The 26,110-nt window shown below is 39.2% G+C and overlaps 1 protein-coding gene across 2 annotated transcripts in view; it reads left to right on the top strand.

The window, feature by feature from the left end:
• The window catches only part of agpat4 (1-acylglycerol-3-phosphate O-acyltransferase 4 (lysophosphatidic acid acyltransferase, delta)), a 49,621-nt gene continuing 23,511 nt past the window's right edge, over nt 1-26,110 (top strand). Inside the window, exons 1-3 of one of the 2 annotated variants that reach the window (XM_061959000.1) lie at nt 8-160; nt 6,435-6,485; nt 10,706-10,898. The gene's annotated coding sequence lies outside the window, so the exon portion shown is untranslated. Of the gene's footprint in view, nt 161-6,434; nt 6,486-10,705; nt 10,899-26,110 lie in introns of both variants that reach the window. The other variant, XM_061959008.1, reaches the window with a different exon arrangement.

Below are 26,110 nucleotides of genomic sequence, written 5' to 3'. Positions count from 1 at the left end.
CCATCACCGGGCGGAATGTATCTCTCCGTGGCCAATCACGCAACCGGGTCTATCTTTCCAAACACCTGTCAATCTTTTGGCTGGCCAATCACAGAGTGAATGCAAACATGTCCCGCCCCTCCGCGCTCTACTTCCGGAGCCACCACTCGTAAATTGAAAGGTAAGCACGTTTGTGTTGATCAATTTCGCCTTATTTGGCAGCAATGTATTTGTTATTATTGTTCCGTGCTATGCTATTGTTATTTTCCCCTTATGTTGACTGTATAATGTCGTCCAAACACCCCAAAAGTTACAAGGCAATGGATAACAAGTGTGTGGGTTGTTTGCCAAAACTAGATGCAGGTAACAAGTCCTGCACCAAGGCAACGAAAGGGATTTATTTCGTGTGAAAATGTATATTGAAAGCCTATTGCTGGGATGTTACTGACGTCACGTCCGGCTCATGTCCCGCCCAACTAATTCATTTTAGCCACGTCTCCGTCGATGCCAAATATAATGCCGTCAGAACTAATAAAATAAGCAAACAGAACTTACAATTAGTCCGACATCCAAAAAAAATAAAACACTTTCATTTCACATACATATCAGAAGTAATCATACCTCATTGGCCTCATAAACTCCAAGGGAATAAAGTTTATTCTCCATTAACGTCTTCCACATCAAACAATTGTCGTCTAATGCCGCTTCCTTATTTCCGTCACATTTGAATTGTCCACCCCCAACAACGTGACCAAACCGGAACAAAAATACATTTCCCTCTCAATTTACATGGGTTTGTAACAAAAAAAAAAAGTTAACATTAACATTGCACCTGGCTTGCTGACAATAAGCTATCCATACACTTGGTCAAATGGAATCCATCCTATTTGTGTCCCAAATCAACCTTAAGAAAGTCAGTGAGTTCACTATTAAAGTGGGTGACATTGTTATCACCAGGAAAGATGAGGTCACCTACATAGGTTCCATTCTAGAGGCTAATCTTTTCTGTGATAAAATGGCAACCAAGGTAATCAAAAAGGTCAACCAACGAACGAGATTTCTCTACAGAATCTCCTCTCTGGTGAACAAAAGCACCATGAGGATTCTAGCGGGAACTCTCATTCAACCCTTTTTCGTTTACGCATGCACCTCCTGGTACCACAGCACCTCCAAAACCCTCAAATCTAGACTCCAAACATCCCAGAACAAGCTAGTCAGGTTACTTCTAGACCGCCACCCCAGATCACACCTCACTCCTACCCACTTCTCCAAAGTGGGCTGGCTCAGGGTGGAGGACAGAGTAAAACAACTTGCACTGAGCCTAGTCTATAAAATCCGCTACACCTCCCTGATACCGAAGTACATGTCACATTACTTCCTTAACGTAAATGACCGCCATAACCACAACACCAGGGGGAGCTCCACAAACCACGTTAAACCCAGATTCCGATCTAACAAAGGTCTTAACTCATTCTCCTTCTATGCCACATCAATATGGAATGCACTCCCAACAGGTGTAAAAGAAAGTGCATCTCTATCCTCCTTCAAAACCGCATTAAAAGAACATCTCCAGGCAACCACAACCCTAGACTAACACCCTCCCCCCACCTCATCCCACCTCCCCAGATTGTAAATAATCAAATGTAAATAATCAAATGTATATACTTGTTCTTATGCTTTCTGAGCTCACTATGTTCACTGCTCGCTGTACATATCCTACCAAGTCAGACCTACACTGTTTCAATGTCCATTTCTCAGATGATATAATTGTTGATGACTGAAGTGCTGATATCAACCAAACCTAACCCCCCCGCCCCAACCACCTCCACATCCCACCCCCCGGATTGTAAATAATGTAAATAATTCAATGTATATACTCTGATGATTAACTTGTGTGATGACTGTATTATGCTGATAGTATATATTTGTACCATGAATTAATGATTAACATGGACCCTGACTTAAACAAGTTGAAAAACTTATTCGGGTGTTACCATTTAGTGGTCAATTGTACAGAATATGTACTGTACTGTGCAATCTACTAATAAAAGTCTCAATCAATCAATCAAAACCCTTTTAATCACACTATGTGTACAATATGAACTTATATTTATGCATTGTATTTATTTATTCTCACCAACTATGAAATGATATATCAAATATACATGTTGCTTCCGTCAGCAGCTACAATCTCATTGAGATAAAAGTCTATTTTCCAAGAGTGACCTGGCCAAGAGGGCAGCAAAAACAAAGTTACAGAAATACATATAGAAACAACAGAAACAGTAGCAGTCGCACACCGCAATAAAAAATACTTACATGTATTAACATAATACAATGTATAAAATGTTTCAGTAAAAACAAGTACAATGCCCAATAGAAACAGTTTCTCGATCCCTTAAAATGGCCTGAAATGTCCCCAAAGGGATTAGCTCAGGTAACCTCAGATCCTTTTCTAAGGTATTCCATGACCATGGAGCAGCATATCTGAAAGCGTTTTTCCCCAAGATTTGTGTTGGCTCTTGGAACAAACATTCTAAGTATGTCCTGCGACCTTACCATTTAGCCTTTCTCAAAGAAAAAATGCCCTACGCTTCTGTTGTTGAGTCGTTCAAATTGCGAAAAGCATAAATGTTTCTTCAGAGTTCCACGAGAGGCAAATATAACGACGACGAGAAAAGCAGCTCACACTCCAGTCCAAGGTCGCAGAGTCGAAGAATGCATGAGTTGGTTGTGATCACTTTGTTAAAGTTTGTTTGATATACTTTTAACGTGTATTATTTCCCATTTCTTGATATTATTTGTAGAGATGTCCGATAACATCAGACTGACGATATTATCGGCCGATAAATGCTTTAAAATGTAATATCGGAAATTATCGGTATCGGTTTCAAAATGATCGGTATCTGTTTCAAAAAGTAAAATGTATGACTTTTTAAAACGCCACTGTGTATACGGACATAGGGAGAAGGACAGAGCGTCAATTAACCTTAAAGGCACTGCCTTTGCGTGCCGGCCCAGTCACATAACATCTACGGCTTTTCACACACACAAGTGAATGCAGGCATACTTGGTCAACAGCCATACAGGTCACACTGAGGGTGGCCGTATAAATAACTTTAACACTGTTACAAATATGCGCCACACTGTGAACCCACACCAAACAAGAATGACAAACACATTTCGGGAGAACATCCGCACCGTAACACAACATAAACACAACATAACAAATACCCAGAACCCCTTGCAGCACTAACTCTTCCGGGACGCTACAATATACACCCCCCGCAACCCCCTACACCCCCCAACCCCGCCCACCTCAACCTCCTCATGCTCTCTCAGGGAGAGCATGTCCCAAATTCCAAGCTGCTGTTTTGAGGCATGTTAAAAAAAAATAATGCACTTTGTGACTTCAATAATAAATATGGCAGTGCCATGTTGGCATTTTTTTTCCATAACTTGAGTTGATTTATTTTGGAAAACCTTGTTACATTGTTTAATGCATCCAGCGGGGCATCACAACAAAATTAGGCATAATAATGTGTTAATTCCACGACTGTATATATCGGTATCGGTTGATATCGGAATCGGTAATTAAGAGTTAGACAATATCGGAATATCGGATATCGGCAAAAAAGCCATTATCGGACATCTCTAATTATTTGTATTTGTTAAACACATGTTTGCTACGAGTGTTTCTAAAAGCACCAACTTTGCATATCTAAATAAAAGAAAGCAAATGTGAGCAAAACCTAAAAGATTTAAGCTTTTACCAAAGACAGCAAACAAATGACACGATGTTGACATATATTTTTATAAAGACAGGGAAAAACACGCCACTCGGCGCAACAGCAAAAAACATCAGTAAGCGCAAAGTTAAATCATGAAATGCAACCTTACCCGAGCAAAAACGATTCATATTTATCCGGGAGAGTCTTGTTACCAATGTCCTTGACCCAGCCACCCTGAAAGAAGTTGTAGACCTCCGTGCTTTTCCTAGTTTCCATCTGTTTTGTCGAGTAGAATGCACAATCGTTCGAGATGTCTGGGAACGCGATTGACGTAGAATCCTTGATATTACTCAACAAATATTTTTTTGATAAAGTATAGAAACTCAATTCCATTGCATAGCTGGATTTTTTGCTCGTATCGGCTTGTTGCAGGAAGATTTAAGCCTCTTTTGTACTCAGATAATTTGCGCGCTGCTTTCTGTACAACAGCCATCTTAGCTTGGTCGACCACTACTGGTTTTCACTTGCGGGAAGAAATTACCGTATTTCCCAGAATATAAGGCGCACTTCGAATCTTTCTTTTTTTTCTCAAAACTCGACGATGCACCTTATAACCCGGTGCGTCTAATGTACGGAATAATTCTGGTTTTGCTTACCTACCTCTAAACCATTTTATTTGGTACATGGTGTAATGATAAGTGTGACCAGTAAATGGCAGTCAAACATAAGAGATGTATGTGGACTGCAATATGACTCAAGTAAACAACACCAACATTTTATATGTTCCAATGAAAATATAGAACATCAGAAATCTATCAAAATGTTTTAGTACAACTTTGGTAAGCTATGAAGCCCCACCGCTTGAAGTGTTGTCAATTTAGAAAAAAATAATAATAATATGACTCCTGAATGCACCCTATAATCCGGTGCGCCTTGTATATGAAAAAAGATCGAAAATAGACCATTCATCGGCAGTGCGCCTTATAATCCGGTGCACCCTATGGTCCGGAAAATACGGCACATATCTGAATACAAGCAATATTACATGATTTAAATCCATCTTCACTAAAAGTCATGAATTAACTAGCGACACGTATAGCTTACTACAGTATATTTATTAAAAGTGTGTTGTACAAAAATAGATCCAAAGTAATTTAACAAGTTGCAATGTGTATAGTGATGTGAAACAATAGTGAGGGTGACGTGTAGTGTAAGGACAAGTGTTGCATTTTGGATGCATCCAACCATCCATTTCCTACCACTTGTCCCTCTCGGTGTCGCAGGAGTGCTGGAGCCTACTATTGTTGCCTGGTTATTAGCAGGAGCATGAGCACATTCCGTTGCTGTATTTATCACCTTTGCATGTGAAACACTTTTGCCATTGTTGCTTGTGTTAGGCTTAACTATTTAATTGAACATTCTTTAGTCAAATTATGGTATAGTATTTTTTTCATTTTTTTTTTTCATGAAGAAATACAATCATGTGTGCTTACGGACTGTATCCCTGCAGACTGTATTGATCTTTATTGATATATAATGTAGGATCCAGAAATATTAATAACAGAAAGAAACAACCCTTTTGTGTGAATGATGGAGGGAGGGTTTTTGGGTTGGTGCACTAATTGTAAGTGTATCTTGTGTTTTTTATGTTGATTTAATAAATAAAATGTTTTATTTTGAATTATTATTATTTTTTTATTTTATTTCTTGTGCGGCCCGGTACCAATTGATCCACGGACCAGTACCGGGCCACAGCCCGGTGGTTGGGGACCACTGATCTAAAACACACGTACGCGGATCAAAAACACGTACGTGGATGTAAAACACATGTACGATGATCTAAAACACGCGTACACGGATGTGATTACACACACCCAGACACACAAATGAGTACACAAGCACGTGAATTGGACTACACGCGCACAGATTGAGATACACTTCTGCAAAAAAAAATTCTTCTATAATATTTCCATGATTTTGAGAGAGGCTACGATGCGAAAAAAACATCTCTCTTTCTGACAGACGCTCCAGATTGTATTTTTTTTTTTTTTTAGCTTTAATGAATCACACAGTAAAATATATCTAGAATGTGGAATTTACAGGCGCTTGGTGAGTTTTTGTCAGACAAACAAACACACTGAGAAGGATGGTCCTTCTGGGCCTTCCAGGGTCTTCATCTTCCTTCTCCAACACACTCAATAAAGGGTTAAGCGATGGAAGTCAAGCCAGGAAAATAGTGTGCGACTGGGGAAAATGGGGAAGTCAACACTCATAGCTGTGTGGCATGCAGAGAATATTTGGGTTGAGGTTTTCTGGAAAGGTCCACGTGGCCAACTAACCAAAGTGCTTTGGGGAGCTCTGCCAGAAGGTACTAATGTGTGACCCAGTAAACCAACGTTTTCTACTTACTTAAAAAAAAAAAGATGAATATCCTTGAGTAAAGCGGCCTTTTATCAGCCTACTTTGAAATTTGGGTGTCCAGTTGTCTCAGAAGTGGAAATAAAAAATGGCGCTCGGCACCATCTTGTCACTTCTAACAGCATCGAGACAAATACTGTATATAAAACTGAAGGCAGATAGGCAACGCTCTATTTCAAACACAAGTTTGATGTTCCGCTTCCCTCACGACCGTGTGAAATACCAGCTGGCCATTTTAGGTAACTTCATATGATATTCCACTGACCCTTTCTCAATTCAATGTCAAATTTCCTTTTCTGCTCATAGAGTGTCTGCTTATGTTGAACTCTGAAGAAACGTCCACAAAATAATATGAAGGTAATGTTATCTTTCTTTTCCTTGGTGTGTTAGAATATCATATCCTGTGTTTATACTTTAGACATTTATCATCTCACCGCCATTTTTTTGTCCGAAGCTAAAAAGTACTGTTAGCATATTTGTTAGCTTATTTTAGCTTAGCCAGGCTCCCTTTTACTCAGCATTGCCAAATGTACGATAATGATCATATTTGTATAATAATATCACCAAACTGCACACCAACAGTGCTATTACTTGAAGGTAAAACTACAAGCTTTACTATACACAATCTGTGGTAATGTTTACTGTATCAAATGGTCCTGAGCAACGTCAGATCGAGTATGTACAATCATTTTCCTCAAAAGACAATAATTTTAGGCTTCTGGTGTACAATAAATTGTCATTTCACATCTGGCAACACTGCTGTCACTCTTCTGTCTTTCGTGTTTAGCTAATGGCTCCTGTTTACTATTCTTTAGGCCAAACTGTGGTACGTGGGCTCTATATAGTACAGTGGTGTCAAACTCATTTTAGCTCAGGGGCCGCATGGAGGAAAATATATTCCTAATGTGGGCCGGCATGATAAAATCATGGCATGATAACTTAAAAATAAAGACAACTCCAGGTTGTTTACTTTGGTCGAAAATAGACCAAGCACTTTATAAAAACGTACAAATCCCAAATAATCCTCTGGACAAAACACTTCAAGTTGGTTGAAAATTCTGAGGAAATTGGTGCAGTTTCAAAAACACAACGAAGAACACAATGAGCTTTGACTTCGTCTCGGTGTATCTACAAAGCCAGGATTAAACTTTAATTCACAGTCTTTCTGGGATTGAACAAAGAACACGCCATGTAAACTCATCGAGGTATCAAATACCTCCTTTGTCATGTCCACGTATCAATCCAGTGCTAACTCAACAAACCGTACAAAACAGAGGTAAAAATTATTCAAAAGGGTTAAGTTTTCTCGTTTTTGACAGAGACATTATGGGCGAGTAAGGGTGCCAAATGATGATGTGTTCGAATTAGAAGACATAAAACGGCAGGTTTTAAGTTTCATTTGAGTCGAGGGAGAGGAGCCTAAGCCACGCTTTACTTTGTACCTCTTGCTAGTCCTAACAGAATTGCTATTGTGACATCCAGTGGACACATTTAGAACAGCAGTTTCTTTCATTAAAAAAAAGGAACCTCATTTTAATACTTGGCAAACTCATCGCGCAGGGTCGGATAAATCCTGTTCGCGGGCCTGATCCGACACCCGGACACCCCTGATGTAGTAGTACGCCAAAGCATCACTAAATTAAATATTGTAATGATGTGACTTGAGCGGTATCAAAAGTTTATCAGCCTTCAATAGAAGTTGTTACTGGGGGCCTTAGTCGACACCAAAATAAACAATTAAGACGCAAACAGAACTTTCTCACTCTGTCATTTCTATCACTCAATTTAATATTCTCCACATTCTCCGCTTACGTCCGCCCTTTTCCAGCCTCCCAGCCAATCAACACGCAGAACACATGTAAACAAAGACGAACATTGGCAGAGAAAGCTGCATGTAACAATGATGCCTTCAAGGCCATGGGAAGCCACATCATCTGGTAAACATTGAATAAACTACGGTGATAAATAGAAATATATATATTGTCTGTCTTGGTCAAAAGATAGGACTCAGATGCAGAGTAGGGATTAATTCGGCAGGCTTTTATTTTGAAAGTTTCCTTTCACCTCCAGAGTCAGGGCAATTCAATATAGGCTATAACTAAACTAGTCGGCGAAAAAGGTTCCACAAACGGGAACAACCGAAAATCACTCCGAAAGGAGGAAAACACAAAAACAATAACGAACTATACTTGGCGCCGTATATTAAAAAGTTAAAGTTAAAGTACCAATGATTGTCACACACACACTAGGTGTGGTGAAATTATTCTCTGCATTTGACCCATCACCCTTGATCACCCCCTGGGAGGTGAGGGGGGCAGTGAGCAGCAGCGGTGGCCGCGCCCGGGAATAATTTTTGGTGATTTAACCCCCAATTCCAACCCTTGATGCTGAGTGCCAAGCAGGGAGGCAATGGGTCCCATTTTTATAGTCTTTGGTATGACTCGGCCGGGATTTGAACTCACAACCTACCGATCTCAGGGCGGACACTCTAACCACTAGGCCACTGAGTAGGTATATTCTATGAAATTTATTATAAACAAAAAACGCTCCAACAGGAGGGAGAAACAATGGCTATGAAACTCCTACACCGTCTCTAATCTAAAAAAGGTTAACAAAAAATTGAGGAAAAGGAAGAACTGTAAGAAAAACTGAAAACTCACCACTTCGACTGTAAAACTAAACAACACAAAATCACTCTGCTGAGGAGGAGAAAAAGAAAACTCAAAATATCAACGAAGGAATTCAGGATCAAGGTATTCAAACACGAGACGAGGCAAGGCATGGACAGGTTGCTAGAGAGGCACAAATAAATGAGACAATCTGGCACAGAACAAAGGTAGGCGGGGGCTTATAAGACACATGAGGGTAATGGGGAACAGGTGGAAACAATCAGGGATGACATCAAACTGATGACACAAAAGGAAGGGCAAGTGACCTGAAACGAGAGGAGTTACTTTTAAGTTAATAATTGTGTTTCTGGGTAGCGTACGTACACGTTCCTTCCAGACCAGAGCTGGACAAATATATTGACTCGGGGGCCACATTGAGAGAAAAAAATGTGTCTGGGGGCCAAGGTGTATGTGTGTATAAATGATATATACACATTTAGATGTTAAAATCTGCTGTACAGTATGTGTGTTTGGGTCCATTTTTTTCAGGAACACTATTACCAAAAGTCACAATGTCCGATAGAGTTCTAAAAACGTTATGGCAGACCACCTCAAAAAAACGGAATGGAATTTTACAGTGTTTTTACTGAATGGGACACCCAAAATGTACATGAAAATAAAGAAAGTGGGATTTACAATATTAACTATGAACAATAAAACATTGAATATTAACAACAAATGAACATCGTTCCTCTTTTACTTCTCAGACCAGCTCCTCGATAGACATCTTTTACAATCAAGCAAAACACAACAAAGATGTAACACACAGCAAAATATGAATGCAAAGTGTATTAAACACCTACAATATGATATATTACCACATAAAAATCTGCTTCCGTATCTGTTTGACACATGCGTTTCGGGCTGGTTGCTCTGAAAACAAACCCAGCCCACTCTGCTTTGTTCCTCGTTTGAGCTGCTGTGACGTAGATGACCGTAATAACTCGTATTACACCCAAAAGCGCAGATTCCGACCATTGAAATACTTTCTATAGTTCAAGACTTACGGTCATTTAAAAATGGCACTGCACATCATAATGGCGGCTACAGTTTGGATGTTAAAGGTCTAAAAAAATGATGTAGAACGTCTGGCGGGCCAGATTGAAAATCATAACGGGCCGCATGTGGCCCACGGGCCGTATTTTGCCCAGGTCTGCTCCAGACGGTAATCCATCGTTGGTAGCTACCGATTGTGATGGGAAAAGGTGGAAGTTGTTTGCTTAATAATTATTAGTACAATATAACTACTGTTCTGGCTTAAATCCGTGAAGGGAAGCGTGGAACAGGAGGGAGCAAGTGTTATATTACAGTGTTTTGTTTTCCTATATTCAAACACAGTGTTACTGTTCAATCTTTGAGTAATGTTACAGTGGTCCAAATATAAAATTTGCTTGTTAAATAAAACGTCTGACTTGTTTTTAATGAATACTTAAGCCTTCTACGCTACTGTATTTTAATGTTGGTCATCGTGGTGGTACTTGGAGAGCTAAGTGTTTTCTAAGAAAAGGTGCTTGGTGAAAAAAGTTTGCGAACCACTGCCTTAGGCAAATACAATTCAAACAATTAATACGTAACTTTTTAAAAGTAGAAGAGGACTCATAAGAGCGCCAACTTCTGCCAAAGGCTTAATCCTCCAGGACATGTTTTTGTTTTAACTTTGAATCTACAGCTAGCTACCACAGTTAGCTTAGCTTAGCTAGCCTAGCTTCTCTTCACTCTTATCTGTTTTGCTAAAGTATGTCCGCAACCAACACCATATGTCTTTTTCTACCCAACTCTTTAAAAAGTTACATATGTGTCATGGATAAATATCCAACAAAAGGTGAAAAAAAACTTATTGGCAAATGTTTTTAAAAAACAGGTTTGTATGTAGATTTGCCTAAAACCCATCCATCTTCTTTTGTGCAGGAACATTATTTGGATGAAGAAGGCAGCACTCCTTCAAAGGAAACGCAGCGTTTTTCCTGTTGCACGCAATGCGAGTGAAATCAGAATTAAGTGTTCCCACTGGCTGTTTTAACAAGTGAACCATTGCCGCCGTTGAACAAAGTGACTTCGCCGACTGCCAAAGCAAAGAAGTGGATCTGTCATCTGGAATAAAGTAAGTCGTTTATTTTTACGGCAAGAGTCCCTGCAGTCAATGGGGAAAAAACATATGCGGGCCTTGAGAGGTGAAGGGGGTACACAACTAAGCTAAGTTGTCAAAGTGAGTAAAAACTGAGCTCCTGCTGCACAGGAGCTGAGTGGGGAAAAATAGATATTATGAAGCCGCCAAGAATGTTTAGTTGGGAGAGAATCAAATAGAGGAGGTGTTTCCCAACATAATAACATGTTTGAACCTGTGCTCAAATCCACAATGTTGATGTTTGAAGATGAACCGTGCACAAGTTCCATTTGTTGTTATAGCAGTGCTGTATGTAGCTTACAGTATGAACGCTGGTCAAAATCCATTTTTCACGCAAGAAAATTATGAACCTAGAATTAATCTATTCTGTGGTCTAACTTCATTAATAGTATATATTTAAGTCATACAAATATAGGATTAAATAAAAACCATGCTCTTAATTTATTGATAAAAGAAATAAGATTGTTGAACATTCTGAATTGTCACACAAGCATAAAACAAAGTTATGTTACTGTCAGTAGTGGGCCAGTAATACCTTCTCTGCTGGCCTAACATAACCAGAAATCGTGATCATAATTAAAGATAAAATTATTTTTTAATTTACTTTCCCTAAATATCTAAAAGTATTCATATTCTCTTCATGTCATATTATGCTCCTTCCAGTGCTGTTGTTTTTAGTTTTAGTTTGTATCCCATCAGAATTCAGCTAGCTTATGTTGCCATGCTGTACGAAATCTGCCCAAGGCCTTCAGAATCAACAATGTGGTGTATGTCCGTGCACTTTAAGTGAACGGGGACATAGAGGTGATAGACAGTTGCGATAGCCAATCAGATCACGAGTCATTGTCAGTAAGGCCTTCGAGATGGCCTCACTTTGTACGTGACATATACGCGTCCTGGGATTGGATACTCACCGGGACCGTTAGCGGATACATTTGAGAACACATAGAGTTGAGAGACAGTTGCTGTAGCCAATCAGATCACAAGTTGTTGACAGTCTAAGTAGCCTGATGTTAACGATCCATTCACATGTTTCAATTTAGCAGGAAGTGTTGCGCCTTAGCCATAGCAGAGAAGGAGAACAAAACGTTGATTAGGTGGCAGATATATATTTGCAAGGCCATTTTCAAGAAGGATATTTAAAGAGAAATGACATCTTGTGAGACGATGTCGGCCAACTCCGGAAGCTCGCTCACCTGTTCTGGTGATGAAATGGGGAAATGCCCGCCATTTCCACTCGAATGAGCCGACGACGGGGGGTACCACTGGCTTATACGGTTCTATCTAGACTTCTTAAACTTTACTAAACACATATAGTTTAAAGCTAGCTTCGCGGTTAATTTAGCTATTGACATGCCTGCTAATGGCTTGCTCTCAGTGTGTAACATGTTTAGCTTCGTCCTCCAGCGATAATGTACCTGATAATGATACATAAGATACTAAAAAAATGCAGTTTATTTGTCGTAATAGTGGTGATTATTATTAGCTCAGCGGCTGTGCATTGAGAAACATAATTAGTTGCTTGCCGCTTGTCAGTCGGCGGAATAAAAATTAAATATAGTGTCAGCCAGAGGGGTTTGGCGTTTGTGATCGGCAATAAAAGGTATTAATTGGCAATAGCGATCATACACTCTTTAATGTAAATCGGCTTAAACTGATTGGTGGCCGATTGACCAGCACTTCCCTAGTATTGCGTTTAAATAACGACTGTGGAAAAAGTCATTAAAACAACAAAAGTAGTGGGTAAGCCAAGACTTTTGCACAATGTTGGATATAAAAGTAAATATTAATGATAATATCAATGGGAACGTGTCAAGAAGATGTCATAGCAAAGTGAGAGCAGATGCGTTTGGTCTCATTAAGTCAGCTTGTGAAGTCATGACCCTGCAGTAACCTCGCACAACAAAACAAAGGCGCTGCATTTTGAAGTCTGACTTTACTCTTTAAAACACACTCAGGTCAAATGCCCCATTTATAGGGTATTTTTAAACACCATCAACATTTTTCCTCCCTCTTTGTGATAAATCATATTGGAAATATAAAAAAAAAGTTAAATATTTGAAATAAAAATTATTAACGATAAAGAAGGTTAAAAAAATAAAAAACAGAGATTCTGTGCCGAATCTTGAATGATTCATATCTGAAATCGGTGCAGGTGTCCTTGAGGAATAGAGTGCAGCTGTTCAAGTCGACTGTCCACTTCCAATAAAAATCCAAATGGAATTGCTGCAGTGGAAAAAAGGATGACATTTACATGCACAACTTGCTGCACTGCACAGTGACACACTTACTATGGCAGGCCTGCATGGTCACTGATGGCTGCAGTTGTGTGCTGTCCACTGAGTGACCACACTTTTGGCTCACTTTAACACACTCCAGATGTCATGCACACCTGCATCTGGAATAGCCGTCATTGAAATGTACTAGTTGCTTATTTTCTGTCACACAAATGTTTTCTTTAATGTTGTCAAACAGTAAAGAAAAATATATATCTTCAGACATCAATATGTAGGAATCCCAGGTCAAATTCTAAAGTATTAATAAGTAAAAAACAAACACACAAACTCAGTCACGGTTACCTGCAGTCTGTGGAAAGTCACAAACTACTGCAGTGCTTCTCAATTATTATGAGGGTCAAACATTTTCGGGAACCCCCTCAATAACTGTTGAGATCTTGATAATATTAATTTATTTATCTGTACAGCATACTGTGTGAGTTACATTCTTTATACAGTCGTGGTCAAAAGTTTACATACACTTGTAAATAACATAATGTCATGGCTGTCTTGAGTTTCCAATAATTTCTACGACTCTTATTTTTTTGTGATAGAGTGATTGGAGCACATACTTGTTTGTCACAAAAAACATTCATGAAGTTTGGGTCTTTTTATGAATTTATTATGGGTCTACTGAAAATGTGACTAAATCTGCTGGGTCAAAAGTATACATAGAGCAATGTTAATATTTGGTTACATGTCCCTTGGCAAGTTTCACTGTACAGGCGCTTTTGGTAGCCATCCTCAAGCTTCTGATTTAATTTTTGACCACTCCTCTTGACAAAATTGGTGCAGTTCAGCTAAATGTGTTGGTTTTCTGACATGGACGTGTTTCTTCAGCATTGTCCACATGTTTAAGTCAGGACTTTGGGAAGGTCATTCTAAAACCTTCATTCTAGCCTGATTTAGCGATTCCTTTACCACTTTTGACGTATTCAAAAAGAACATGATTTATTATTGCCCCTTGACATATCAGGGCCATTTAATGATGACTTGACATTAAATTATTACATATGGCTCCTTTAAATATAAATGAAGATGTATAAAAGATGTGAAAGAACAGTTTGAGAACAGTCTTGGACTTTATGTCATATTGTGGCAATTTTAACGATGCAGTGTATGACTCAATATACATACAGTAGGCTCGATGGTTGTAAAGTTCACATTTGGATGTTAACAGTCTTCCAAATTCCAAAACGTCTGGCAGGGCCTTTTGGCAGCATAGCTACACAGCTGTTGGCATTGTATGAAACAAAAAAAAGGTTTGAATGTATGCCTGTGTGCGTATTTGATGAAAATTATATCAAGAAATTCATCTCACCAACCTCAATGTTTTAGTGTAGCTACCGCTTGTATCACGGGTGTGCAGGAGTCTCTCCCAGCTGACTTCAGGAGATGGTAATTCAGGTAATGCCTGGACATCATGCCACAAAATAATAGTTAAGAGTGTTATTTTTTTATTTTCTTGCAGACAAATATTGGTTAACTTCCAAATGTTTGTAGTCTAAAAACACATGTTCCATTGAAAACAATACAATAAAAAACATGTATTTGTAGACATTCCTAATTGTTATACAAGTACAAAGAGAACCTAACCATCTAAAACTAAATACAACTAACTTATGTGAGACTGCTCATCAGTCACTGGGAGGGATGGGTACCTAACATTTAACAATGAGCTGATAACGATAACTGTGCTGTGCATTTGTTATATCTTTAATTTCTTACTCCTCTGAGTCTCATTTGCAAGTATTGTATAGTAGCTTTTGCATGCAGTCACAATTTCAAGACGTTGGATGGCAGTAGTGTATATGCTACGACAGTGTGTTCCCTAGTCAGGAAGTAGTCTTTGCAATTAAGATTAGCCTAATCTGTATGTGGCACCGTTTGATTTTATCAATGGGATTCGGTTGGTGATTATAAAAGTACCTAATTTGGTACCCATTCCTACTCACTGGGTCCATTGTGGACAAAAAGTCAGTAAAGACTAAATCATTAGCTAGCGTATAAAGTTGTGATTTGTATTGAGTTTGCAATTTTCCATACTAACAGCTTGTCAGCAATTATTATCTTAAAATGAAAGTCCCCCTTTGCAGTTTAATCTAATAAACAACACCTTAGCTGTAAATTGAGCATTCACAATAACCAATGAAAACAATGTGAATGAAAACATCAAGTCTGACCTCTTCTGCTGTTTAAATACAGCAAATAAATCTTGCAAGGGTCGTCCCTTTGCAAGATGTTGGTTGTCTTTTCTCCACACACAACCTTCCTGCAGCTTCCTCTTGTTTTAATGTTGGACCAGACTGTAACTTAAAAAGAAATATTATCCCATGAGGGATACACCCTTCACCCCCCAACACTTGTTCTCACTCATGTGCAATGACCAACATCAAGAGCTGTGCACGTTTACAGTAAACCCATGCTGGAACACTTGTCTCCTTCCTGAGCAACCAAATCCCAATTCTAACATGTGTCAAAAGAAGCAAAGGGGAAAAGCTAATGAGGAGGACATGCTCTTGCATAACCATGATGTATTTCCATCCTCTGCACCTAGGTGATGATGTTAGCTTAAATACACACAGGTCAATCGGGCCAGTGAGAGCCAGAGAGCATGTGATGTACTAAGTAAGTACTGTAAGTGTGTGTCCAGCTCCAGAAAGGCCACAGTGGAGTCCACGGTTATTTTTTGATGGACAGGGCTACAGTGCCAAGTCCAATACGGGAGACAGTGCATACATCAGGATTTCATTATGGCCTTACTGCACATATGCATTACGTCAAATTACTTTTAGGCCCCAAACTATGGTGTCATTCTCTCGGACTTGTACATTTTTCCAATATGTCTAACATCCATTGAGAAAAAGTGAGCACATCTTTTCACTTCTTGGTTGCATACAAATTAGCGACCATCAACATTGACATCATGAGACTCAGCACATTTGTTCTTAATAAAACCTTTTTTGCTTGTTTTGCAACCCGCCAATTTAATGCAGGTCATTTGCACAAATATTGAATATGCTGGTAATAATTTGCATCAAACGAGTTGTGTTTCTGCATTGGAAATGACAAAATAAATTTTGACACTTTTCAAAGTGCAATCGGTGCACTTGCCAAATCAAACACAGGCAATTTTTTTGTCGTAATTTGTGCACTTCAAAAAATATTAACATGCTTAATCAACCATGATAATTTTTGACAGCTCTACTTTTCCTTCACACAAAATGGACATGCTACAACAGTCTCTTCTCGTTCAAACTGTCAAGAGCTCTCTTTTTCCCACCAGTCAAACACTTATAGCCTTGGTAACAATAGTACTACGCGTCACATCTGGTTCCGACTGTGCTAACAAAATAATTATTTTTTAAAAATGGTTTACACTTTATGTACACACACCTGTACGCCTATACCCATCTATACCCACTGATTTGGTTTGCCTTGGGCCCTCAAATGACTAAATACTATAGGTGGCTACAATTCAGGGACTACAATTAAATTATAAAAGTATTATTTATACATATTTAATTATTATATTGTATATTATTATTCAAGTGTATATTTTGTATATATTGTATATTATTATTATATGTTCTAAATGTATTCTTTTTAATTGTTAATAATTCTGTATGTATAAAAAGGCTCTTCCTTTGGCTTCTGACGTATGCAGTATTGTCATATCGGCATTTTGGATCTTAGTGCACATAGCATTAATTTATATATGGAAGACTAGATACACGACAAATGTAGTAGCCTGCTAATTGAAAAAACAAATAAACGTCTCCAGTTGGCGAGCAGCCATCCTTGATTTAATGTTCTTCCCTTCTAAAACCACAGAATGTTCAGACACGTTTGCCCCAGTCGCCACTAACTTGCAGCGCAAAGACGTTTGTCGTTTATCTACTCATTCATATTTATCTATGGCAGTGATGCCACACTGTATGTATATTATTTTCTCTCCTGATCTAATCTACTTGCCAATTTCCTCCTCTTAGCGGATTTACGATCTGCTATAACATGGTTCCATTTAGTCTTCTTTTGAAGTCTACAAAGCATTTCTTCTTTACTTGTTTCACTTCTCACATTCAAGCTAGTTTCATGCCGCGACTAGCATAGCTTGTCCTCTCCTCCTCGATGTGTGTCCGTGCTAACCGAGCCAACACATAGCATTAAAGTAATGCTAGCAACTGGTTCTCCCATGGTTAGTTAGAACAAACCTCAAACTAATGTTTAGAGAACATTAGCTTCAATGTAGCATTTTACAACCGTCTGTATTACTTTATTTAACATACGTAAATAATCGATATTTGGACAGTTCTCCATCAATTCAGAATCATTCACATTCTAATCGTGATGCATTTAAGAATCGATCCTTTTTACCACCTCTACAAAATACGCCACTGGTACCGGCATAAGCGAAAAAGATCAAATTCAACAGTATTGGCAGAAATGGTACACTGATTTTACAAGGATGTGCAGATCAGTTATCAGTAGAGATGTATATCATTAGATTTTATCGGTACGATACCCTTATCGATGCCAGTATTTATCGGTACTCTAACTGGTACTATATGTAACTTGTTGAAATAAAGATGTGAACAAATACATTTTAATTAGCATTTATATTAATACCTCCAACATGATGTACTGTAACATCTCAGCACGAAAGTATTTTATCAACACCTGTTTTTTAAGTCTTGAACAAGTCAACTGTGTGTGCAGTGCAAGGTGAAATGCATATTTCATTTTCTGGTAAAGAGCACACACTGTGTTTCTATCCATTACAATTACCTTCAGCTGGAAATAATATTTATATATGGCATGCATGTGCAGAGCACAGACCTTTTACCTGATACATCAAATCAAATATATCATATAAATAAATACAATAAATTAGTATGTTTATGAATGTTCTCAATTATCCAGGTCATTGTAATCTCAGGGCATTCAATCGATCGCAACTAGACTGTTTGGTTTGTCTTAGAAGACATTTCGCCTCTCATCTGAGTAGGCTTCATCAGTTCATGCTCATAGACTTAGATTGGTCAGATCTAGTCTTAGACTTAGATTGGTCAGATCTAGTCTTGGACTTAGATTGGTCAGATCTAGTCTTAGACTTAGATTGGTCAGATCTATTCTAGCGGTTGTGTGTTTCATAGAGAGCATTTAAAGGTCACAGTTTTGGACGTGCTAAAGATGTCACTATACTCGACCAACACATTTTTTAACTATCCAAGTTGCGGAGAACTAGCCGGGGAGTCTATCAACAACACTGACAGCATGGTAGTGGTAGCGACCGTGGGAATTGCACTATTAACTGAAGTGGGCAAGATCACCAGGTCACCCTCATTTACCGGGAAGAATTTGGTTGGGGGGTTAAGCAAACGGGCTGTCGTGACGCTATTTTTAGGCTCAAGATACCCAATAAACTCAAGAAGATTGTCAATGGGCCCTGAGGGAGGGATGCTAACTGTTACTAGCATCTCACTAAGAGGGGCAGCGTCAGGGCTGATGTGAGCGATACATTGCAACATACCGGGATCAAATCCTTATCGGTTAACAAATTAATGTTCAAGCCCCACAGCTGCTACCTACCACAGGGAAAATCCAAAAGTGCATGGTACGCCGTCAGGACATCAAGGCCTCGCAGGGCAGTCTGGGTGGACCTGTGGAGTACATGAAAAACATGCTGCCATGCTTGATTACACAGAGTGGGGCGGATATTGTCCCTAGAGTGTTCAGTAGCTGTCCATTTGCGGCCTAGTGGCTATGATATTTACGCTAAGGGGCAGCCGTCGCCAAAGCAGGGACAGACTGGTGAAAATCTACACTTGTAAAGGACTATGAGAAACCAGTCTATCAAAATATTAAGTTTAGTACCTTCAATGCTCCCTCACTCATACGAAGTGCTGTGCTCCGGAGTCAGGTCATAAGCAACATGATGACTCCGTGAAAGAATGGAGGTTTCGTTCTCGGAAGGTCGGAAGGCCCCGGTGATGCTGGAGCTGGTGTCTGGGCCACGACGCCAGCTACATCGTGTTTCCCGGTTGGTTGGTGGGGTCTCTCGGCTAGGGGAAAGAAACCTCATTCTTCGTCGTCTTGCTGAGTCACCGTAGAAGTTGGTCGTCTTGTTTGGTTTTGGGCTCCGCTTCCCAGGAGACACAAAGCTGTCATTGTAGGGAGATGGAGAGCATTGGTCTGGTCCGGCATACTTGTCCTCACGTCGCTCTTCGCAGCTAGGAGCAGGGGATCGCTCCCTCGGCTCCATTCAGGAATGCCAGGACTGGCAGCCACACAAGCATTGACATGGCCCAGGCCCTGGGGAGTAGCTCCCAGTGCTTCTGCCACGATTATTAAACCTCTCATTTTCATCTGATAGTCTTTTGAAGTCTTTTCTCATACCTTTCATCTCCTCCGATAGCCCTTCCATGATGCGTTGCCAGCGGGTCTCTTCTGAGATGGAGTGCACCAGAGTCGGTGTACTTGCAGGTGCCCCTGCTGGTGGGTAGGTATAGCCACTTCTCAACGTTTCTCGAGCCACGTCACAGCGGCCTGCTATGATCAAGGCTTCCTGCAAGTCAGTCGCTCCTTGCTTCTGACACTTAGCTTTGAGGCAGGGGTCAAGTCCAGCTAGGAACGTGTGAAATGTATCTTCCCTCGTGCCACTTCTCCATAATTAGGGAAGGCCTCATCGACGAGCTTCCCTATATCAGCCGCATAGATGTCCAGGCTCTCGCCTCGAGCACGACGTCGCGCGGCAAGTCTAGCTTGAAAACTGTCCATGAAATGTCTCTTTTGGAAGGCTTCTTGAAGCCTCTCCTTCACTATGAAATACCCTGCCTGTGCTGCTGCGGTTAGGCTGTCCCACAGCAAGAAGGCAGCCTTAGATAGTTTTGTCAGGAGAATTTGTACCAGTTCGTAATCATAATCACTGCCGGTTCTCGCCACAAGCGCCCTTACGGCAACGTCATATTGGCGCGACCAGCACAAAAAACTTTTGCTGTCCTCTCCGAAGAAGAGTGGCGGAATCTCAATCTGTACATTGGAGAGGAACCTGTCTCTCTCTTCATCGTGTTTCCACATATTTTATGTCTTCCTAAGAAACGCGGAGTTCCACGCGCGTCCTAACTATACTTTTTACAGCTAAACTAACGCGAGTTAACAGGTGGCTAACTTCAGCTAGCTGCCTGAACTTTTACCTTACTGTCCCGGGGAAAACTAGGTTTCTGCACTGGATAAATCCCACCGCTGCCACCAATGTAACCGAGGGTTTATAATGAGATGAAGCCCAGCAGAAAAGACAGACATTCACAAGGGAATCGAGAGGCATGTTCTTTATTGACTACCGCCACGTCTCTCCACAACACGCCTCGCCTCTTGTCAAGGCACTCCCTTCTCACACGCACACTTCCTTCTTCACAATAAGAGCGCGACACGCAACATGAAAAATGGCTTACACAAGTAATCTTTAGCAATCAATTACTATTCCCACCCCCAATTTGATTTTAGGATTGTAATTACAAAAAAAGCATCATATAAGTAATATAAATAACATTTGATTGATTTTGGAATGATATAGTTTTGGTTTTCAGGGTGTTTTAAAGGTATTTACACAAGGGATAGTCAATTCGGGCATACATACATATGCAGTGATTTCACTTTAACCCTCATCCAAGTCCCTCCTCTGATGCTGAGCCAAAATGATACATCTTCCTGGCTGTAGGCTCTTCGCTTGGGAACGTGCATCAGGATTATTTGCAAAAAAATGTGTTCCACAGACATTTTTATGCGACTTATGCATTCCCTACACCGAGTGAATAAAAGAGCACACATCTCCGAATAAAAGGTTTTCTGTGCACCCTCAAAAGGGTGACAAAAGAGAGGCTTAATGATAAGTTAGTCATGGTTCTTTGCATCTTCTCTCCAGATGTTTAAGAAGACAGTGAGAGTGCACACAGTCTTAAAGGGGAACTGCGCTTTTTTGGAATCGTTCACAATTAATTTGAGAGACAAGAACACATTAGTCGGGTGCTGATGTAAAAGCTAGCTTATCTCTTGCCGTAGCTAGCCTTTACGGCTAATAACGAAGCATGCCGATGTGTTACTCCGCTGGAAAAAGTGTTCCTCCGCTGGAAAAAGTGTTCCTCCATGATCGCTCTTACAATAACAATGTCGCTATAGCTTGGTTGTTATACAGGTTACGGAACATAAATGAAATATTGTTGACGGATTTTTAAAGCCACCCAGAACGAGACGGTTTTTACATGTTAGACTGCAAAAAAACCTTTTGTTTTCTTGTCTCCTATAAGGGTTGGGAATGATAGGTTAAATTTAAAAAAAAAAGTGCAGTTCCCGTTTAAGATTACCAGCAACTCAAACTACGGGAAAATGTTAATTTCATCATAATACAGGTTTGTCTACGTGTTATTCAAAATAGATGCTTTTTAAATAAGTAAGGTGTGTCACTCTATAGTATGTGTGTGTGCCTGATACTGTAGTAATATTAGAGGAAATGTTTATACTGTATTTACATGCAGCATATGTGTTCTACGCAATAATATCCCCCAAGTGAGTAAATAAAGGCTCATGTAATCTGTGATGCATTGAAGATGAAAGTGGCCCACGTGTCAGAAGTATGTACTGTTGTTCAGCTCCATATTCTCAACATATGCTCTTTAGTTGCCGACAAGGAAGCTTTTTCACATCACTTTTTATAGCCTCTCTACTTGATTTAACCGTCTTTAATAGATAACAGCGCTGGAATGTTAGGCAACAAGGGTGGCTCTCCGACTTTTCTAACAAGCATTTCTGTCAGTGTTCTACCGCATCAAAGAAAGTCAAGTGCGCAGGAACTTCACCAATCCTTGTATTATTTGTTCATTGTTCTTTTCATTTGAAACAAACACCAAAAAAAAGGATAGCAACCTCTTTTTTTATCATTTGTTTTTTTATGCATAACTAAAAAAATGTTGTTCTTATTATGCAAAAGAGTAAATAAAACATCAATAAGATTGACAACAAGCATATAAATACATTTTTACAGATCCATTTGATGAGTCGAGTTTACCCGGAAGTAGCTATAAGTGGGTTTGCAGGTAAACAAGGTTTCAGTTCAGTTCAGTTTCAGTTTATTTGGAACATGCATACGATAAAATGTAATGCATCACACAATTCCAGTTGTTTCATTACAGCACGTCCGAAAAGCAGTAGGAAGAAGCAGAGCTTATTTAATCCTACCCCTTTTCATACCATAGCAATTTTATCCATTTTCCTTGTTCTTTGTAACAGAACAGTGAACAAATAAATAATATACCATAGTAAGTAAACACATAAACACATTAAATACATAAATAATCTTTGTCTCAATAAAAAAAGGAAAAAAAGGGTTCATGATGTTCATCATAATTCTTGTTCTGTGTACTTTGTGAACACTTGTAGTTTGAACAGTCTCTTAAACTGAATCATATTGGTGCTTTGTTTGATTTATTTGGTTAATCCATTCCATAATTTAATTCCACGTACTTATATACTAAAGGTTTTAAGTGTTGTACGAGCATACACATGTTTTAAATTAGATTTTCCTCTAAGGTTATATTTCTCCTCTTTTGTTGAGAAGAATTGTTATACATTCTTGGGTAGCAGGTTATAGTTTGCTTTATACATAAATTTAGCTGTTTGCAAATGCACCATATCATTGAATTTCAATAATTGTGATTTAATAAATAAAAGGTTTGTATGTTCTCTATATCCAACATTATGTATTATTCTAATTGATCTTTTTTGTAACACATTTAGTGAATGAAGCGCACATTAGTAGTTGTTTCCCCATATTTCTACACAATAACTCAGATATGGTAACACTAGCGAGCAGTAGAGCAGTAGAAGTAAACGGGTGGAAGTAAACGGAAGACTGTACTAGGAAGACTGTACTATTATGAAAACTAAAGTTATCCAGGATATCTTCTTTGTTTTCCGTCTTAAAGGGGAACTGCACTTTTTTGGGAGGAATTTTGTGTATCAATCACAATCATTATGAGAGACAAGAGCGCACGTCTTTTGTTTTTTAGGATTTTAAAGATGTTTTTAAAAAAACCTTGCAAAATGCGGCTAATGGGAATCACCGTTGTAGCTTTCAAAGCCCTCTAAAAAACTTCAAAACCCTCCTTTAACACACTGCAAGTCTATATATAATATAGGAACAGTTATGTTCATAACAATATGTAATATATACATTATTTGCCGTATTTTGGTCATTTTAAATATTACCCAAACTTTTTTCTTCAGCGCATTTAGTTCCGTTTCCATAGCAGCGCATTACCGACTTCCGGCAACAAAGGTGTGTTTCTACTTCAGGAAACACAAGCTTGTGTTTTCTAATCATGGCAGACTTGATAATAGATGACAAAGATTTCTAATTTTGGACAAATGAGGATTCACAACCTTGTCTTTTTGATGCTGAATATATGGAGGATGGACTGCTGTTTATAGAAGTGAGCAAAACGGGAGAGTGAAACAGAGCAGACGGAAGCCGAGAGAGTGAGGTTGGCGTGACTTGACGGTGTACATGTGCAACTTGGAGTCAAGCTATGCCGACATAAAGGGAGTGCTTACCCAAAATAAACCGTGAAAATGTCCCCGGCCAGTTGGACCAAACGCACAACTGTCTATCAAGTGAGTCACTATAATAGTGATCATGATATATGCACAACGTCATGCTTGTTATTACAACTACCGGTACATACACTGTCAAGCTAGCTATGTACAAACAAAACATGAAATGTTGGCCAATACTTCACAGATACTGTAATATGACTGTTTATGTTTTTCACTCAGTACAGATTGGTGCCCTATTGCATTGTGTTGTGTATTACAAACTCAAAAGCCATAGCTAGCTTACGGCCAATACCGTTGCATGCTGTCGCAAGGCGATATGTTACTACGCTAGAAAAAGAGTCCCTCCATGTTTTCTCTTACAATAGCAATGCCGCTACAGCTTGGTTATCACACAGGTTACGGAACATAAATGAAGTATTTTTGGCGGTTTTTGTATGCAATTTTAAAATGATTTAGAGGTAGAATTTAGAATTTAGAGCTGCATTGCTAGCCACATAGAATGAGCTGATTAATCAAATTAGAATGCCAAAAAACAAAAAACTTTTTGCCAGGTTCAAACACTGATGATATCTATTAAACAAGACAAGAAGCAAGGAATTAAACAGAGACAGAATTAAATTTGGCTCAATGAGGAGAAACACGTACACCTGTACCCTTGTACAGTGTCACAGATTGTACGCCTCCTCTTTTATTTGGACTTTCCCTGTTTACATGGCAACAGCTGTTTCTAAGGGGGGGGGGGGGTGTCATAAACAGCCATCACCTTTGATTACAAAACAGTTCAAAGAAAAGGTCGGTTCAAAGAAGAGGTTGTAAACAGTTCAAAGAAAAGTTTGTAAAACAGTTCAAAGAAGAGGTCGTAAAACAGTTCAAAGAAAAGGTCCCTGGAGGGGAGTCAGGTCCTGCTTCCTCTCCGCTTTGTAGCTCTCGGGTCAAGACAAAATCTTTCTGTGGATTATAATACATCAAAGAAACTGAACACCTTCATGTTGCTTCTCATCCTACACAGTGGTGTTTTACAAGCCTTCTTCTTGGTAAGATCAAAGACAGCTTTTGTCTTCTCGCCGGGAACTCATGGCAACACAAAGTTTTGTGATAACTTAGATACAATTATTCTGACACTTTTGTCTTCTTGTCTCTCATAAGGATTGTGAACGATAGGCAAAATTCCAAAAAAAGTGCAGTTCCCCTTTAGCCAGAACGATGTGGAGTGTGCACGAAACAGTATGGATAATTTCTCAGCAGGATATTTACGTGCTGGAGCTGCTCAGGAGCAGGATATGTTTGGGGATACAAGATTATAGCCAATACCAGTACCACCCATAGACCAATAAGAGTTTAGAGTTGATGAAATCCCTGCCCACTAACCAATCAGTTGTGTTTGAAAAGGACATCACCGTTCATTGACTATTCAGTAGAGCTCCCTGAGACCAAATAGAACTATGAACTAATAAAGTTGTTCGCCAGCTTGGTAATGCATAATTCACATCTTCCGTGTTTGTCCTAGTTAAGCCAAAAAACAAAGAAAAGATCCTGGATAACGTCAAATTAAATGGTTGTACTCTTTTTGTAGAAACTCTGTCTTTTTCTAAATTTGTTTACCTGCAAATCCACTTCCGAGTAAACTCGGGGTATCAAAAGTGTTTGCAAAAATTAAGTTAAGACGCTCATTGTCTATTGTCTTTATATTTAATTCAGTTAATAAATTTAAAATAAGAAAAAAATAAGTTTAAATTTTTTTTACAGGTTATGTGTTTTTTGTGTTTGTTTCAAATGAAAAAGCAAAAGAACACATTTGTATCAAATCAAATCAAATCAAATCAACTTTATTTATTAAGCACATTTAAAATTTACCACAGGGGTAGCCAAAGTGCTGTACAATGAACAGGTTAAAAGATAAAACGAGTACCGAGCAAACACAACACAACACAAACAGAACACGATAAAAAATAAATAATTAAAATAGAATAAATAAAAACATAAAAACAGGTTCACAGCAGGTGTATTATGGGGCGCCATTGCAGGATGGATATCACTTAGTGTTAAAAGCCATGGAATAAAAGTATGTTTTTAAGAGAGATTTAAAAACAGGAAGAGAGGAGGCTTGTCTAACACTCAGGGGTAGGTCGTTCCAGAGCTTGGGAGCAGCAACGGCGAAAGCTCTGTCACCTCTAAGCTTCAGCCTTGTGTCAGGGACCGTCAACAGCAGCTGATCGGCTGATCTTAAGGATCGGGTGGGGCAGTAAGGCTGAAGGAGGTCGGAGAGATAGGTTGGCGCGAGGTTGTTTAGACATTTAAAAA

Source organism: Nerophis lumbriciformis, linkage group LG02, assembly GCF_033978685.3.
Source record: "Nerophis lumbriciformis linkage group LG02, RoL_Nlum_v2.1, whole genome shotgun sequence".
Lineage (NCBI taxonomy): Eukaryota > Metazoa > Chordata > Actinopteri > Syngnathiformes > Syngnathidae > Nerophis > Nerophis lumbriciformis.
This window is presented reverse-complemented; position numbering and strand designations above follow the sequence as displayed.